The sequence below is a fragment of the Podarcis tiliguerta genome, assembly GCF_965153285.1.
Source record: "Podarcis tiliguerta genome assembly, chromosome: 3".
In the NCBI taxonomy this organism is placed as follows: Eukaryota; Metazoa; Chordata; class Lepidosauria; order Squamata; family Lacertidae; genus Podarcis; species Podarcis tiliguerta.
In genome coordinates this window covers 44,845,864-44,862,218 of record NC_139536.1, presented here as the reverse complement: position 1 = coordinate 44,862,218, position 16,355 = coordinate 44,845,864, and the positions used below count along the sequence as shown (strand labels likewise).

Sequence of the window (16,355 nt, the reverse complement as noted above, 5' to 3'; positions counted from 1 at the left end):
AAAGATGCAAAATGGTTAAAATTTTTAAAAGAAACAATCACAAGTGAGGCCAAAAAGTCTAAACAGGTAACTTTTCCAACAGAGAAAAGACCCATGCCAAGCTAACCAGAGGCATGGAACTGCAAATCTGGAAGGCCAGGGGTGGGGTGGCTCCTTCTCCTCACTAGCACATCACAAGAGAAGCCCCTCATCCCCACAGATCTCCCTCCACCAAAGGTGGCCAGGAGGCTTCAGATGGAGACAGAGCCTTGAGACAGAGACAGATGTGGGCAGAAGGAAAAGTCTGGAATGGATCTGGAGCTTCTGCCAGTCAAAGAGGGAGTCCCTCCTCACTTACTGTCATAGCTGGAGCCAATCACCCTACCACCACTTCCAGAAAAAGACACATGCAGAAGTTGATCCATTCCAGAGCCACTCCAGCTTTTTTATTCTGCCTTTGCCTCTCTGTCTGCTTCCCTCGACCCCCCCCCCCCCGCACACCTTTAATGTATTTTTAAACATTAGGCTGTGCCTGGACACCTCCCCCCCCCCCACATACCTATGGATGTGGCTGAAAGCTTAACTCAGAAAATACCCAGAAAATTCATGAGATTGATAGCTAGTGGCCTGGCTGAGCCAATATATCTAAACCATAATTTAGATTATCACAAATAAAGTTTAATACCCTGGTTTATTTTAACTAGCTCGAGTAAAAATAGGCTACAGTTTGGCAGGAAACATGCAACCCTGAGGTTAGCAACAGTTCTTCTGCAATCATCTGGACTTTAGATGATTACCTGAAACAGGCTAATGTGTTTGAAGCTCTACATCATAATACCCAAAGCCAAGCACTTTTCAGATCCATCAACAATAGGCAAGTTAGGCAAATGTTTAACTGTCCCCTGCTGAACTCAATGAGTCTTGGAAGTACGTATTACTAAAACAACATGAGAGCTACTTCTCCCCAGCTCCAAGACATTACTATTATGGCATGAGAAGCATGGAAACCTGTGCATGGGGCCAATCACATCAATTCTTCCTACCAAATAACCACTAATCCGGGAGAGGCGGGCAATCGAGAAGGAAGAAACAAACCAATCTGCTGCACTCTAGACCGCCATACATAATTGCAACAACAGCAAAGGAAGACACCATAGCAAGAAGAAGAAGAAGAGTTTGGATTTGATATCCCACCTTTCACTCCCTTTAAGGAGTCTCAAAGCGGCTAACATTCTCTTTTCCCTTCCTCCCTCACAACAAACACTCTGTGAGGTGAGTGGGGCTGAGAGACTTCAAGGAAGTGTGACTGGCCCAAGGTCACCCAGCAGCTGCATGTGGAGGAGCGGAGACGCGAACCCGGTTCCCCAGATTACAAGACTACCACTCTCAACCACTACCCCACACTGGCTCTCCACACTGCAAAACAACGATCCACCGGAAATGCTTTTTCCTAACCATAAAACATTAATGATTGCTTGACTCCCAAAGGAGTACAGATTTACCATTTTAACATGTTTTAACACGTTTTTTTCTTCTGCATCTTCATAAATTAAACAGTGGAATATGTGGTTCTAACCATGCACACACCTCACAGATACTTCCTGACAGAAGAAGAATGGCTCTCTCCTGCCCGCCCGCCCCCCCCCCCAAACAACCCTTTCCTACATTGTAGGAAAACAAAGTACAGGGGCGTTACTGAATATTCACCCTGATTTCTTTGTACAATGATTACATCAAGATTAGATTACATATGGACTTCACTGAGCATTAGTTCAGATTTCTTTCTAGGGTGGTTGTAAGAAAATGAACATCCATCCTGATTTGCTTGCAGGATGTTTGCACATCTTCCCATTAGTCATTTGTTCATCCCACGCTTTTCAATGCATGTCCGCTTAGCTTTCCAAACCAGGAGAAGTCCTGGCGGGTGGGTGTGCGTAGGTGTTTAAGTGGATTTCTAGTGCTAGGATGACAAGAGTGCTTGCATGACCAACTGCTAATCTTCAAAGGGGCTCAAATATATGGTGAGTTAATCTGCCGGCAAGCGTTTCCCTGTTCACTTCAGCAGAAGAACACATTTCAAGCCACACACAATGACTTTAATGCACCCAAGTCTGACTTAGAAGTATGAGAACAATGCAGCACATAGAGCTGATTATACTCAGACCTAGTGCTATCACCATACAGAGGCCAAAATACAAGTTTGGGGATGGGTAAAAGAACAGATGGCAGTGGGTTGCTTAGTAAATACCAGGAGTGCATATTCCCTGATTCTGGTCTGCCAAGAAATCCCTAGACAATGTAAACACTGTCTTCTCCACACTAAAGCATTACTGTATTTTAAACGGAAGCTATAAAGGTTTATGCTTTATTTATTTAACACAGAGTGATCCTTCAGCTGGCTCTGCTTGGCTTACTGTCATTTTAAAAATATGATGGGATACAGAGTCTGGCTCCAACAAGGATTTCAATAGGTGGTTTATGCTCAGCATTCTTTTGAAGGGGAAAGAAGTCTATTCTAAGATCTCCAGGCTGGTGGCTCACAAGTCAGAAATATAAGATAACTGCTAATATCCAACATTACACAGTATACCCAACCCAAAGTTAATCAAATCACATTAGCCCATGGCAGCAGAAGGCCCACTCAACTTCCATTCAGTTACTTCTTACAGCAACCTCTTGGGAAAATACAAGGATCAACCCTTTTTGAAGGAAGGTTTTTCCCCAAATTGGAAACTTCCGCAAATTTATTCATTCATTGAACTGCATCTACTATTCCTCACAGTTTTCACTTGCCTTTCAGTGCAGGGAGAAGTTTATTGCCACGTAAACGATAGCTTGGGGGAAGTGTGAGGCATAAATAACCATAAACCATAGGTTATTTTAAACTTTAAACCATAGTTTTAAAATATACTTTAGTCTATAATTTTAACTTTTCAAGTCAAGTAACATTTGAACCAGACTGTGAGAGAAAGAGGGCCTGCCCATAGAGCTGTGCATTAACCGACCACAAGAGCAACATGAAATTAAGTTATGCCCTATGAAGGAGGGAGGGTGGAAGAGAGAGACAAGACAGACTAGGTGAGGTGGCTCACAACTCAAAAATATACATGACTACTGCTATCCAACATTATACTACTACTATCCAACACCTGAAGATAATAAAAGGAAAGTGTTTATTTGTATTTTACACAGGTTTAAAAATACAGCAGCCGTCAGCAAGTTTTTTCCATCTACTCCAACATTTCAAAGCAGAAACCATAAAGCAACATTGCTTCCTCCCCAAAGTCCTTTGAAGGGGAAAAATATAATAAAACGAAGTTTTAGATCAAAGAGAACTATAACGTTTTCATGACTCTTCTTGCCCAGTAGCATCCTTTCAAATACCTTTCAGCCCACCTCTGATCGAATTTGTGGAATTATGCCACATGAAGACAGACAGCCTTTTAAGCAGTTAGATGTCTATCCAGTTAAGCTTATATAGCATATGTCAAACACATTACTTTAGGCTCCATCAGAATATTAGCAGAGTGCCACCAATAGATTTCAAAGCAAGTATCTCCTTCAATACTGTATTGGCCTAAATATAAGCCGCACCTGAATATAAGCCGGGGGGGGGGATATACCTGAATATAAGCCGCTCCCTTAAAATTCCGCACGCACTCACACCCATTCCGTTTTACTGTATGTCTGTTTCAGCGGCAATATAATAAAAGTCAATTTTTGTAAGGTTGTGAATTTAAACAGCACTTTTTACGGTCAAAATTTGGGGGAAAAAGTGAGGCTTCTATTCAGACCAATACAGTACACGCAGCCAAATGTGTTCTGCATCAGTGAACATTTTCTAAATAAGTCACACTGAAGTAATCTAAACATGATTAAAGGCACAGGAAGATATTAAGGCAGATCATCTGGACACCAGCCAGTTACAGTCCATTCCTTAGCCCATTCAGGACAGAAAAAGGCTACCCTGTACTAAAAATCAATAAAAGGAAATCTACCTGAATAAGTATTGCTACTTCTATTATTGCTCAAAACAATCCTTACAACCCTTAACCCCCATCTCCCCTGCTTCAAGGGCTCTCACACAGACAACACACTTGTTTTATTAGGATTATTATTAGTTACTTGAACCTGTTTCACAAGATTGAGTCTCAGCCGAAAAAATAACCCTTAAGGATGCAATATATCAGTCCTCTGAGACATGTGAAATCTATATAGGATTTAACTCTATAACAATTCATAATATACCCAATTACAGTCACTTCCTCTGTACCAAGTATAACACCCCTGAGATTATCAAAGGTAACTAATACGTTCCCTATAACCACAATGAAATGAGAGACTTGAATCACATCTATAACCTCTTGTATCTCACCAAGAGAAACTTGTAACAGTGTAAAACTTGTAATAGTACTTGCCACTTTTTCTTGCGGCCCAAATAAGTGTGCAAGCAAATCCTCCAAAATGTATCAAAATAGTACAGTGAACTGTTTGGCTATGTTCCTTTCAATAACCGGAACAAAAAGCAGCAAACCAAATCATTCAATGCAAGTCAACTATAGTGGGTCCTAACTACATGTAACTAGGAACAATCTTAAATCAGGTTTGCCCCAATCACATTTTTTCAAGCGGAATTTGGAGTTAGGTTCTTAGAATAAGAGAAGTATATAGAAAGTGGAAGTTGAGACTTTGCTGCAGCTTTTTGCCAAGACACTTTTCTTCAGCTAGGAAAGACATCCAAGATCAGAACCTAGCTTGGACTGGCAGAGGACAGTGACTTTGGAAAAGAGACTGTGGAGAGCTCACCTCAACACAAGGCGAGGCTAAGCATCTACCCATGTGCCCCTTTTGCTTGGGCCACTAGCCCTCTTTATATGTGAATACAGATAACCCAGGCTTAACCAAAAAGGCTTGCAAGCTATCATGTAGCTTGAGTTTCTGTAGAACTCAGGTTTTGTATGCATGAGGTGCCACTTTAATCCCTGGAATTTTTGTTAAAGGGCTGCAGGTAGCCGGGGGGGGGGGGGGGTCTAGAGAGCTGCTGCAGTGAGGGAAGCAATACTGGGCTAAATGGACCAGTGGTCTGAGTCAGTATAGGGCAGCTCTGAGATGTTCTGAAGAGGTGGCACCTTCATTGATTGCCACATGTCGTGTTTATTAGCACTGGATACTATAGATCTGTATTGGGCTATATGTATATAATTATATGCTAAACAATGAATTCAATTTTGTATAATCCTCAGTATGCTTTTTAAAACAAAATTTAATAACATTGGACAAGATAGAAACAGCTCTGAATGAATATTCATCAGCTTCAGAAGACAAAGCCATCATACCAACGCCACAGAAATCCCAAGTTTAGTTTTCACACTCCTAAAAATAATCTCAGTGTAGCCTTTCATTAGAAAATGATATCCTAATACAGTTATGACAAAACTGCTATATTAGCCTCAGAGATGGACATAGCCCAATTTGTACCTCATGTTATATTGTGGTTAAGTCCAGGGATGGGAAACCTGTGGCCCTCCAGATGGAGCTGGACATCCACCTCAGCCTCTGCCAGGATGGCCAATGGTCAGGGATGGTGGGAGTTGTAGTCCAGAAACCACAGGTTCCCCATCCCTGGTTTACTGCTTATGTTGACATCCAAATATGTGACTGAATGCCTCTTCCCATATAAACCTGACCAAGTGAGAACTGCAGGAGAAGACTTGCTGCCAAGTTCATGGGGTTCCAGTGCATGAGAAGGCATTTTCTGTGGGTGGTCCCCATATTGTGGATTGCTCTCTCCTGCAAAGTGCATCTGGCCAGCCACACATTTTGACCTCGGGTAAAAGCACATACAATGTACTTGCTATAAGTGATGAGGTAAAAGGTTACTTCTTTCATATCCTTATGTAGCTCACCTACCTTCTGCAAGAGGAAATTGGGAGTTTGCATGTACCAAACAAACTATATACAACTTTCTGTTGCACATTTGTGTTTATCCCTTGTACATTCAACATCAGTAGTTACTTATTTTGATACCTGACTTCCAGTACCAACAGCAAAAGTTATTTGACTTGAAACACTAGCATTCCTCCCCCCCCACCCCATTTAAATATCTTCTTTTTATCATTTACTGTATAGTGGGGCTACTTCAGCGTGTTTTATTTAATTGTTTGCTACATAATGAAATGTACTTCCATTTCATAATTCCGACTAGGCAAAACAGACTCAAATAAAACTTTCTGACAGTAAGAGCTGTTCAACAATGGAACAGATTCCCTCAGGAGGTTGTCCTTTGGAGGTTTTTAAGCAGAGGTTGGCTGGCCATCTGTCATGGATGCTTTAGCTGAGATTCCTGCATTGCAAGGGGTTGGACTAGATGACCCCTGGTGTACCTTCCAAGCCTATGATTCTATAAATAAAATGCTACACAGTACTGCGCATTGCCTTTCTACACATGCTATTTAAAGTGCATTTTTACCTTTTCTGTTAAACTGCATTCTGCAACAACTTTAACTTCCAAGTCAGAATCTAGATTCAAAGATCTTTCAAGATTTAAATAGACTAGGATGTAATGGAAACTCCTGAGGTTAGCTTAAAAGTAGCCTTTGAACTGGTTGTTCAAAGATCTCTACCCAAGATTCTGCAAAAACATTGTGATGGGAAGAATAAACTAAAAACACTAACTTCAGCTTAATAGGAGGGGAAATCCATTAACAGTTTATAACGCAAACATTAGGAGGCTTCCCTTTTTTCCAGCTTAGCTTGTCTGCAGTACAATTAACAATAAAGCAGAACCCTCATCTTTCTCATCCACCATCACTGAGAAGCTAGTTGCCTTTGATGGGACTTAACCAACCAGGGGCCCTTTACCTTTTACATGTGCTAGAACTATAAAGGTACATGTGCTAGAACTCATTAAGGTAAAAATTATGAATATAACAGAACTATCATTACAGGACTTTGAGTAGTCAAACTTACAGCTCATCTTTTGAACAATCCCATTAAAGTTATCCAAGAAAAATTTTACTGTAGAAAGCTGCTAATGTGATTTCAACACTTTATTATAGCCTGTGAGTAGAGACATGTATACTTTTTCATATGCATAACACCTCTATAACAAATAATACATTATGAGAATGTGGTTTCTAGAAGAGACAGCAGTAGGTAATAGGTGCAGAAGAACACATTAAATTTGTATGATGGAAAAGACTGCAATTTAAAACAGCTTGTCAATAGCTTGTAAATTACTGCACAACACAGGAGAAAATTAAACAACAGGGCTTGCCAGTGTGACGCTTTATCAGTTCAAATAATCTCAAAATACTGGATGTGCCTCTTATACAACACCAGATATAATCAAGGTGATCATATGCCTTAATTATTCAAAATCCAGGTTAAAAACAAACTCAAATGTCTGAGGCAGCATGATGCAGGAGATAAAATGTTGGGCTTTGGCCTAAGAAAATAGCTTAGAATCCCTACTCAGCCTTACACAAGTCACTACCTTTCAACCTAACCTACCTCACGAAGTTATGATAGAAATAAAAGACACCCTCGTAGTTCAAATGTGTTGAGTCTGGCCCCAGACCTCAGCATACAAGTTTTGTAAGATTAAGGTCCCATAGGTTTCCTGCAGCAAGCACCACCTTAACCTGCAGCAGACTGAATCAAACTTGGGTCTGAGGAGGCAAGTGTCAGCCCGCACCAATTCATTGCAGGCAACTGGCCCCTGCTCATATTGGACTGACAGTGCTGACAGACAATCCTGTAGTGCTGAAGACTAGACCTCGAAGCTGAGTATGAGGCTCCCATGGTCCTAATCCCTACCATTTTCTTTGACCTGTCTGTGGCAGAAAGCCAAAGCAAATTTACCCAGTAGGAACCACTAGTTCACACTGAACTGGGGTGGGGTGTGTGTCTTCCTAAGTGCCTGAGGAGACCATAGTAAAAATGTAGCATGGAGGCTAAGAAAACTGACAGTGACAATAAAAAAACCAAAACATTTTTGAGCAGTTGTCCAAAAATAAAAGCTCAAGAAACAGCTGCATTTCTGACAAAAGGCTTCCAGTGAAGCTTGTTTACTATCCTGAAGTCCTCTCCCACACTTGGTAGCTGGATTCTGCTGCCTGGTTAATGAGACTCATGCACTGTTTCCCCTCTGCACGCAACTTGGGCGCTGCTAAGGCTAATTACTATCAGTGCCGTCCCTCCAGCTCCTGCCGCCTGATGCCGAGAGACAGACGCGGGGGAGTTGATGCCAGCCTAGAGTATCAGCCGCCTAGCAAGGACCCTGTATCTCAAGGCTAGTAATGTACCAGAGAGACAGCAGCGACCACAGGATCAAGAGGTGGAGGGTTGGGGCGGGAGAGAAACTCCTTCTACGTAAATGCAAACACGATCGATGCGGTACGTCGTCCATGCAAAAATTCAAAAGCCCCAAAACGAAAGTTATCACTGGCCACATCGAAACATGCCCTCAGCCACAAAGGAAACCTATTGTCCGAAGAGATGCATTAAAATAGAAGGGAACCCATCAGATACCTGGCGGCCAGGACTTTTTTTAAGGAAGGAAAAAGAGAAGCTCTTGACTAAGATAAGCAACATTTGGCAACCTTGCACCGCTCCCCCCGCCCCGTCCATTGCAACAGCCAGACTGGAGTATCCCTGCAATGGAGGAAGGGTGCATATGTGTGTGTCTTTGGGGGGGAATTGGCATCCCCCACCAAGTCATGGGCTGCGCCCCCACCCCCGCAGTAAGCGCACCAGTGGAGAGGGTGAAGGGGAAGAGTGTGGGTAGAGAGTAAAGGGCTGCCTTGAAACAAAGCGACCGGAGAGCGGGCAGGGAAGGAGAAGGAAGCGTGGCGGCGGCGGAGCAGCCACCCCTGCCCGTGCCACCAGCGACATTCGCGGGTGCCTCCCCTTCCCCTCCTCGCTGGGCCCCGCACAGCCGCCGCAGCTGCTTCGGAGCACCTGCACTTCCTTCTCAAGCCTTACCTGTTCTTGCCGCCTCGCCCAGCCCGGCCTTCCGCCAGCCCCGCTCTTAGCCCGTTGGCGGCGGCGGCGGCGGCCGAGCACTGCTGCCCATGGCAAGAGAGCAATCCTGCCGCCTCCAGCCCTCCCTTCCTTGGCACTTCAAGTCGCCAAGGAAACCCGAGAGCCCGCCCCCTCCAGCCGCTGCTGCTGCAGAAGAAGCAACGCGAACCCAAAACCACCGATTAAGCCGCGCAGGCTCACTCCGCAAACCAGTCCCTGGGATTTTTTTTTATCACGTGCAACCCAAGGACCAATGGGAACAGCAGCTCCGAACCTTGACCTGTGTGAAGGGAAACCCCTTTATTATGCAGCAGGAGCTGGAAATCTGCGTTCTGTCATCTCTCGCTGCTCCGAGCGCTAATCTCCGGGCTCCAGTTTTTGACTTCTGCGTTCCTGGTGTCTTTTCTTCTTCTGACCCAATTGCACCGGCCTGGCTTCCTCCCCTTACAAGCCATTATATACCTGCATCCTTCTCGCTTAACTTCAGCACTGCTCGTCTATGTCTTTCTTTCTCCTCCTGAAGAGGGATGAAGTGGAGTCTAGTTCAGAAGAACTTGTTTCATTATTTTTTATTATTATTATTATTATTATTATTATTATTATTATTAGTGTGTTAGGCACCACATGGCTCGTTGTTGTTCTTGCTGCACACAATAACACGGCTGTAAATCTCTGGAAGTTGTTTCCTTGTTTTTGACAACAACAACCGATTACCGTGAACAAATAGTGACCATTCAATATTCATTCGTTCGTTTCACTCCTTTCCTCTGCAACTTCCCGTCTTTTACATCTCTAGTCTCATTACAGTTGCATTTCCCTGGACCTGCCTGAAAAGCCCCAGTTCCTTATTGGCAGTTCTTGTTTGCAATTGAACTAGCATCCTCTAGAATGCTTTAGAATCTAAACTTAGGACTTGTTTTGATTATACAGGGTATAACCAGAGTCACTAATGTGTATTGCATGCACATTGTGAAGGCAGCTAGTTGGGAGTCCTTACTTAGTGCATAGACAGGAGTGTCAGACAGGAGTGTCAGCACTTCCCTTTAGGAAACCTGGGAAACCTGACAGCAATAAACCGGTAGCTGTTCATCCCCAGAAACAATCTCATAGTGCTTTATTATTGGGCACCAGCAAGGTAAGGAATGACCAAGGTTCACATGGTGGCAGGTGTGGTAAAGAACAGGTCTGTACAGTGCACTTGTCATAAGAATTTATATCCCATTGTGAGTTTCCTATACTCTTAAGCAGCTAGCTGACTCATGTGGTAAACTCATCATGTGAGTTGGGGCATCACACAAAAACTTCTGCTACCCTACCAGGAGTAAGGTTCATTGACATGTGGAGAAGCTCACATGGGTCTCACATTGACTGCTACTAAACAGTGGGAAACATGTCATAATGTGTGTGTGAATCCTGTTGGTGAACATAGCATGGAAGGTTGGTGGTTCGAATCCCTGAGACAGGGTGGGCTCCCATTGCTCAGTCCTAGCTTCTGCCAACCTAGCAGTTTGAAAGCATAACAGTGCAAGTAGATAAATAGGTACCGCTGCAGTGGGAAGGTAAACGGTGTTTCCACACACTCTGGCTCTTGTCATGGTCCTTCATGTGCCAGTAGCTGTTTAGTCATGCTGGTCACATCACCTGGAAAGCTGTTGACAAACACCAGCTCCCTTGGCCTGAAAGCGAGATGAGCACCGCAACCCCATAGTAACTTTTGACTGGACTTAACCATCCAGGGGTCCTTTGCTTTTCTTACCTTTACCTATGCACATTTAACTTAGCAATCCCACTGAAAACAATGAAACTTACTCCTAAATTGATCTATATAGGATTGCACTATCTTATTAATTTGTTAATGTTTTATTATTGTAGTGTAAACAATACACTTTTTGCCCCAAAAGAGGCAAATTAATGTGCTCAATTTGTATTACTGTGGTATAAATTCAAGGATGATTCAGTAGCAACTCTTATGGGTTTCATCATGTGACCACATATTAGAATGGACCGTGTTTTTGCCTTTGTCTGTCATGTTGCCTATCCACAAATAGCAAAAAATATTTAGCATTCATTTACATACATGTGTGTAATGGTGAAGCAGCAGAGTTTAGAAATCACCTTTGAACTAAAAAGAAGGTTGCCTTGTTGCACAAAAAATTATTTGTTTATATTATATATTTTTGCATTTATATCCCGTTTGTAAATCTACCAGACATGTTGTGCATTTTTCTTCTCAGAGCCCCCAAACCTTGCTTTTCTTCAGTGAGGTTTAATTCCCATGACATTTTATGCTTAGCTTGCTCAGCATCTAACCAGGTGACAGGACAAAAGAAATTCTGGAAAGTACATCGTTTTGATTAGATGGAGAGAGGGATGACCAAGGATGTGACCTTGGTAGTGCTGCCCCAACTGTGGGACATTCTTCCCAGGTCTCAGCATTGGTTGCCTACTCTTATATGAGTTGTGGCATCAACTGAAAAGAGGTTTATTTGCCCAGATCTTTTCATGCAGAATATTGTTCTGTTTTTATCTGCTGACTGCTTTTTGTGTGTGTATTTATTCTTCTTTATTCCAGTTGTTTTACTATACTTGATATAGTTAGTATTTCTAATTTGTAAGCTATATTGGAAATCATTTTCATAGAAAGACAGAAAAAAAATGTATTAAATGAATAATTAAATTAATGAGATGAAATGAAATGAAAATTGCTTATCATTAAATGTGCCTGATAAATGGGTCACAAATGCAAACTTATGTCACCAACTGCCTTGGAAATCAATATAGTCCTGCAAAGGGTAGCATTTGTACTAGCAGTTTCTTCACTGTGTGTAAAAACGAGTAGGTTTTGTCACTCCACGGAACACAGATAAAGCTCTCTTTAAACAGATAGACATGATCTTATGAAGGTCAAATGACGCAAACTAGTCCCTTTAACATTAATAGAGTTTTAACTCTGACTTCAATGGGAACTGGATTGCAAACAAAGTATCCACCTATAGAATCTCTACAGATAAGGTAACAAACAATTAAATAGCTTTAGGAAGATGTGCATCATTTTGCAAATTTGCAGTTGTTGAAAAAGGGCTGAAGTTCTATTCTGACTTACATTACTGACAGGCTCAGCTGGAACCTGGACATTTCTTAACTATGCTATACAGATCCAACCCCACACACTGCAAATCCTCTCTAAATAGTTAATAAAATAATAAAAACACTTATTTTAGGCTGCTGTCTAGGACTGCAAACCTGAGCACACTTAGTAGGGAGTAAGGCCCTCTGAATGCAATGGAACTTATTTATGAGTAAACATGCAGAGAATTGTTCTGTAAGTTTATTGATCTATTTAACACAATTGGCAAGGCAATTAACAAAGGAAAAGGCAAACGTGTCTATTTTCTAAAATGCTTTAATGTCATTGCATCAAAAGTTGTATTTTTGTATTAGTGGTACAGCTACATAATTTTACAGTGCAAGCCTAACCATGTTTATTCAGAAGTAAATCATATTGAATTCAATGGGGCTTGTTCCAATTAAGTGGAGTTTGCAGTGCTGCCTTTGACTCCTGCTCCCCTCACAGAGCTACAATTCTTCAAATGTATAGTGTACATGGGGCCTAATAGTCTTATATTCACCCCTTTAGATGGAAATGTGCATGATTTCACTTGCTTCAAAATGTGGTAAAACCAGCTTTTACTGTGAGAGCCGTGATCATTCAGTGGAGTGGGACTCTGGGCTTCTGGCCTAACTGAACCACTGTTGCATCCACACATAATTAGAAAAAATATTGTCCACATAGTCCAGACTGTCCCAAATGTGTTTCTTGCACTGTGTTTAAGCCAGATTTCCAGTATAATAGATTGACTCTAAACAAAGTATTTCAATCAATATGGAGCACAGTTCTAGGCTCCACTGAGCTTATTCCCAACTAAGTAGGTACATGTGTATAGTGGTACCTCAGGTTAAGAACTTAATTCGTTCTGGAGGTCTGTTCTTAACCTGAAACTGTTCTTAACCACTTTAGCTAATGGGGCCTCCTGCTGCTTCTGCACCGCCGGAGCACGATTTCTGTTCTCATCCTGAAGCAAAGTTCTTAACCCGAGGTACTATTTATGGGTTAGCGGAGTCTGTAACCTGAAGCATATGCAACCCGAGGTACCACTGTATAGGATAGCGGCCTTATTTGCATTTGCTACCTATGTCTCCCTCTGTAGACTTCCCCATTGCCAGTTTTAGAATTTAAGCTACTGTTGGGGAAAGGAACTTGCTCTTTATTTATGAAACTGCATAAAAGGTCATGTTCTGAGGAGAGAGGGGGAGGGGGAGTAACAACCATCACCACCTGCATTATTAATTCAAGTAAATATGTGCAAATTATACTATTTTGTGTTTCATTTTTTAAATTTATGTCAGTCCTATGTCAGTCAGATCACTCATTTCTGTTGCGGGTTTTTTAAGCGTAGCCTTGTCTTCTTCAATCTTTCTCAAGAACGTACATTTTCTTCCTTTGCAATAGCAGACCATTTACCTGCTCTGTCTTGCATGACTGAGCAAGTTTACTCGTAATCTTCTGATTATCTGTGATAGTGCATGATAAGCAATCTTGTTTACTTTTTAGTGGGAATAACTCCCTGCATATTACACAAACGTTACCTCTGGAATTGTAGACTTTTGTGACTCAGGAGTTTCAGACAAGATTCAGATAAATAGCTCTTAAGGATAATTTTTGTTTAAATAGTGTCATCTCTTTCAATGAAGTTTATATAATTGGAAGAGGGCTGGAGAACACTAGAGAGTGACCAGGGGTGATTTTTTACCTGATCATTTTTCCATCACAGAAACAGTGTTGCTGCAAGGTTTGAGGGGGCCCTGGCAAAGTGCCATCTATCTGCTGTCCCCCATCCCTCTGCCACCTCTAGCACATGAATTAAAAACACCTGATTTCTTGATGCCTGCACCAGTTCCACTGTTATCTGAAGGCAATCGTTCAAATATCCTGAACCCAAACCTTCTAGTTATCACCATCATTCGTACCCCTTGATAAATACATCTGCCCAATCCTTTTCCAGAATAATCTAGAATGACCCACATCTTGTGGCAGTGCTTGTAGTCTAAAGAAGGATTTTCTTATCTCTCTCTTGAATCTATAACAAAATCAGCTGTACTGGAGGATTGCCAGCTTTACTGTCATGAAAAAGAACAATGCTATTTCTCTGTCTAGTCTCAATATCCAAGCAGTCTTATGTTTCCCTTAAGGCTGGTTTTTGCAAGGTTTGTTTCTCTGCTATTCTACTGATTTAATAATGATTGAATTATCTTGTAAAGGTGCATAGCTTGAGGGAAAAGAGGATATTTTTTGTTTTAATGCAGCTAATAGGAAGCATCTCTTAATGTGCCTGAACTCTGTACTTTTTGTTGTATTCCTGTTATATCTGTTAGAGCCTAACTAGAACCTAGGGCAGGGGTCTGCAACCTTTAAGACAAAAAGAGCCACTTGGACCGAAGAAAAAAAACCTGGGAGCCGCAAAACCATTGCGACATTTAAAACAGTGGGGAGTGTCAGGGCACACAATGAGCCTCCTCCCCTCGCTAGTATCCTCCCCGGAGCCGCGGCAAAGGTGTAAAAGAGCCACATGCGGCTCCGGAGCCGCGGGTTGCTGACCCCTGCCCTAGGGTGTGCTGCTTGTTGCCACTGACCTATATCTCTACCCCAGTAAAAGAAAGGTGTGATGTCAATGCATACAACACTTACTTGCCCAGATTCATTATCTGCTGGTTACAGGTGGCAGGGAAATGCTGAATGTCATTACATTACACCATGCACCTCTTGTAATGTCAAATTAGCCTGTAAGTCATTTTGTCAGGGAACCATTTTGCTTTATGTACACCAATTCAAATTTTAAATAACTAAAACCTCCATGTCTGAAGAGAAATAATTAGGAATCCAGGAAGCTGCCTTATACCGAGTTAGCCTAGCTCAGTATTGGCTTACGCTGACTGACAGCTTTTCAAGGGTCTTCCACAGCTCTAGCTGAAGTGCTGGGGACTGAAGCTGGGTCCTCCTCCATTGTTTTTAAAAGAGCTGAAAGTGGTACTATAGGGGCATAATTTCCTGTTGTCACTTCACAAGCCTCATTGCTGTCTCTAGTTAAACAGGTTTTGAAAGCTTGGGAAGTGCTGCAATAATAAACTGGCGAAACTCATGAAGAGATAATAGCAATGTGCACACTCTCTAGCCAATGGCGCCTCCTTCATGCTTCACCTCAGAAATAACTGCCTGTCTGTGAGTATTTGACGCTGTACTACCACACCTGCCTATGTTTCAGGCGTCGTATAGAATGACGTATTTGACTGCCAGTTAGAAGACTTCTGAGTTCCTGTCACAGAAACCTGAAATTTAGCCTTCTCCATCAGTTTGTCCTACACAGTATTTGATACAGACCATTTAACATCAGTGCTGCATCAGTGACATATACTGCGGCAAATTTTCTGCCTTTCTTTCTGGCAACTGAGATCAGAGTTCTTTGTCAATAACATCTGGCTTCTTTTCAGTTTCACAGGATAGGTTAACATGCAGAGCAATTCATAGCACTGCCAATAGAAGGGTGGAGGAGAATTTTCCCCCCAAAAGGGAGCCAGATACAATAAAGATGGCTAGGAATATTGCATGATGCCATGCAAGGCAAAACCAGTCTTCATTATTTCACTGAATAAGCTGGGCCCTGGAATTTTAGGAGCAAATTTTGATAGGAATACGACAGATTTATCAAATTCCAGCCGGAAAAAAATGAAAAAAGTTGAAAAAGTTGAAAAAAAATTATCTGCTGGTCATTTCACACACACACACACACACACACAGAGAGAGAGAGAGAGAGAGAGAGAGAGCATATTTAGTATTTGCTGCAAGTACTGAGTTGGCAGCTATAAAGGCTGACTCCATCAGTTTTATCCATTGATATTGTTGTATGTTAGGCAGGGGATTAATCTGCATGGTGCCTGATTCCCTTCTAATTCCAGGGTCCTGGATCCTGCAAGGGTTAAAATCTAATGGAGGATATCAATGTTGATTTAGGCAAGGGCCATAGTTGCCACTTAAGTATGGTTCTTAGTTTAACAAAGGAAGTAGCTCTGTGCCATATAGAGAATGCGGGAGGTGGGGTTGGCTCCCTCACCTGATTGGTAATGAGAAAGACAAAAGCGAGTGAGTTTTTGTGAAAGCTGGGCTAGAAGCAGGAAGAAGCCAGAAAGGCAGAGCCATCCTTGATTTCTGCTTGAAGTCAAGGCTTTGACTATGGGCGAACCAAGATTCTTGGGGTGTTCATGCTGTGAGTCCCACCCTCAGGTTGTATATATGTGTA

The 16,355-nt window shown here is 42.1% G+C and overlaps 1 protein-coding gene across 4 annotated transcripts in view; it reads right to left on the bottom strand.

Moving 5' to 3' along the window:
* The window catches only part of LYST (lysosomal trafficking regulator), a 78,397-nt gene extending 69,208 nt beyond the window's left edge, over positions 1 to 9,189 (bottom strand). For 3 of the 4 annotated variants that reach the window (XM_083433864.1, XM_083433865.1, XM_083433867.1), the window contains exon 1: positions 8,965 to 9,189. The gene's annotated coding sequence lies outside the window, so the exon portion shown is untranslated. The remainder of the gene's footprint in view (positions 1 to 8,964) is intronic. The other variant, XM_083433866.1, reaches the window with a different exon arrangement.
* Positions 9,190 to 16,355: the final 7,166 nt, after the last annotated feature.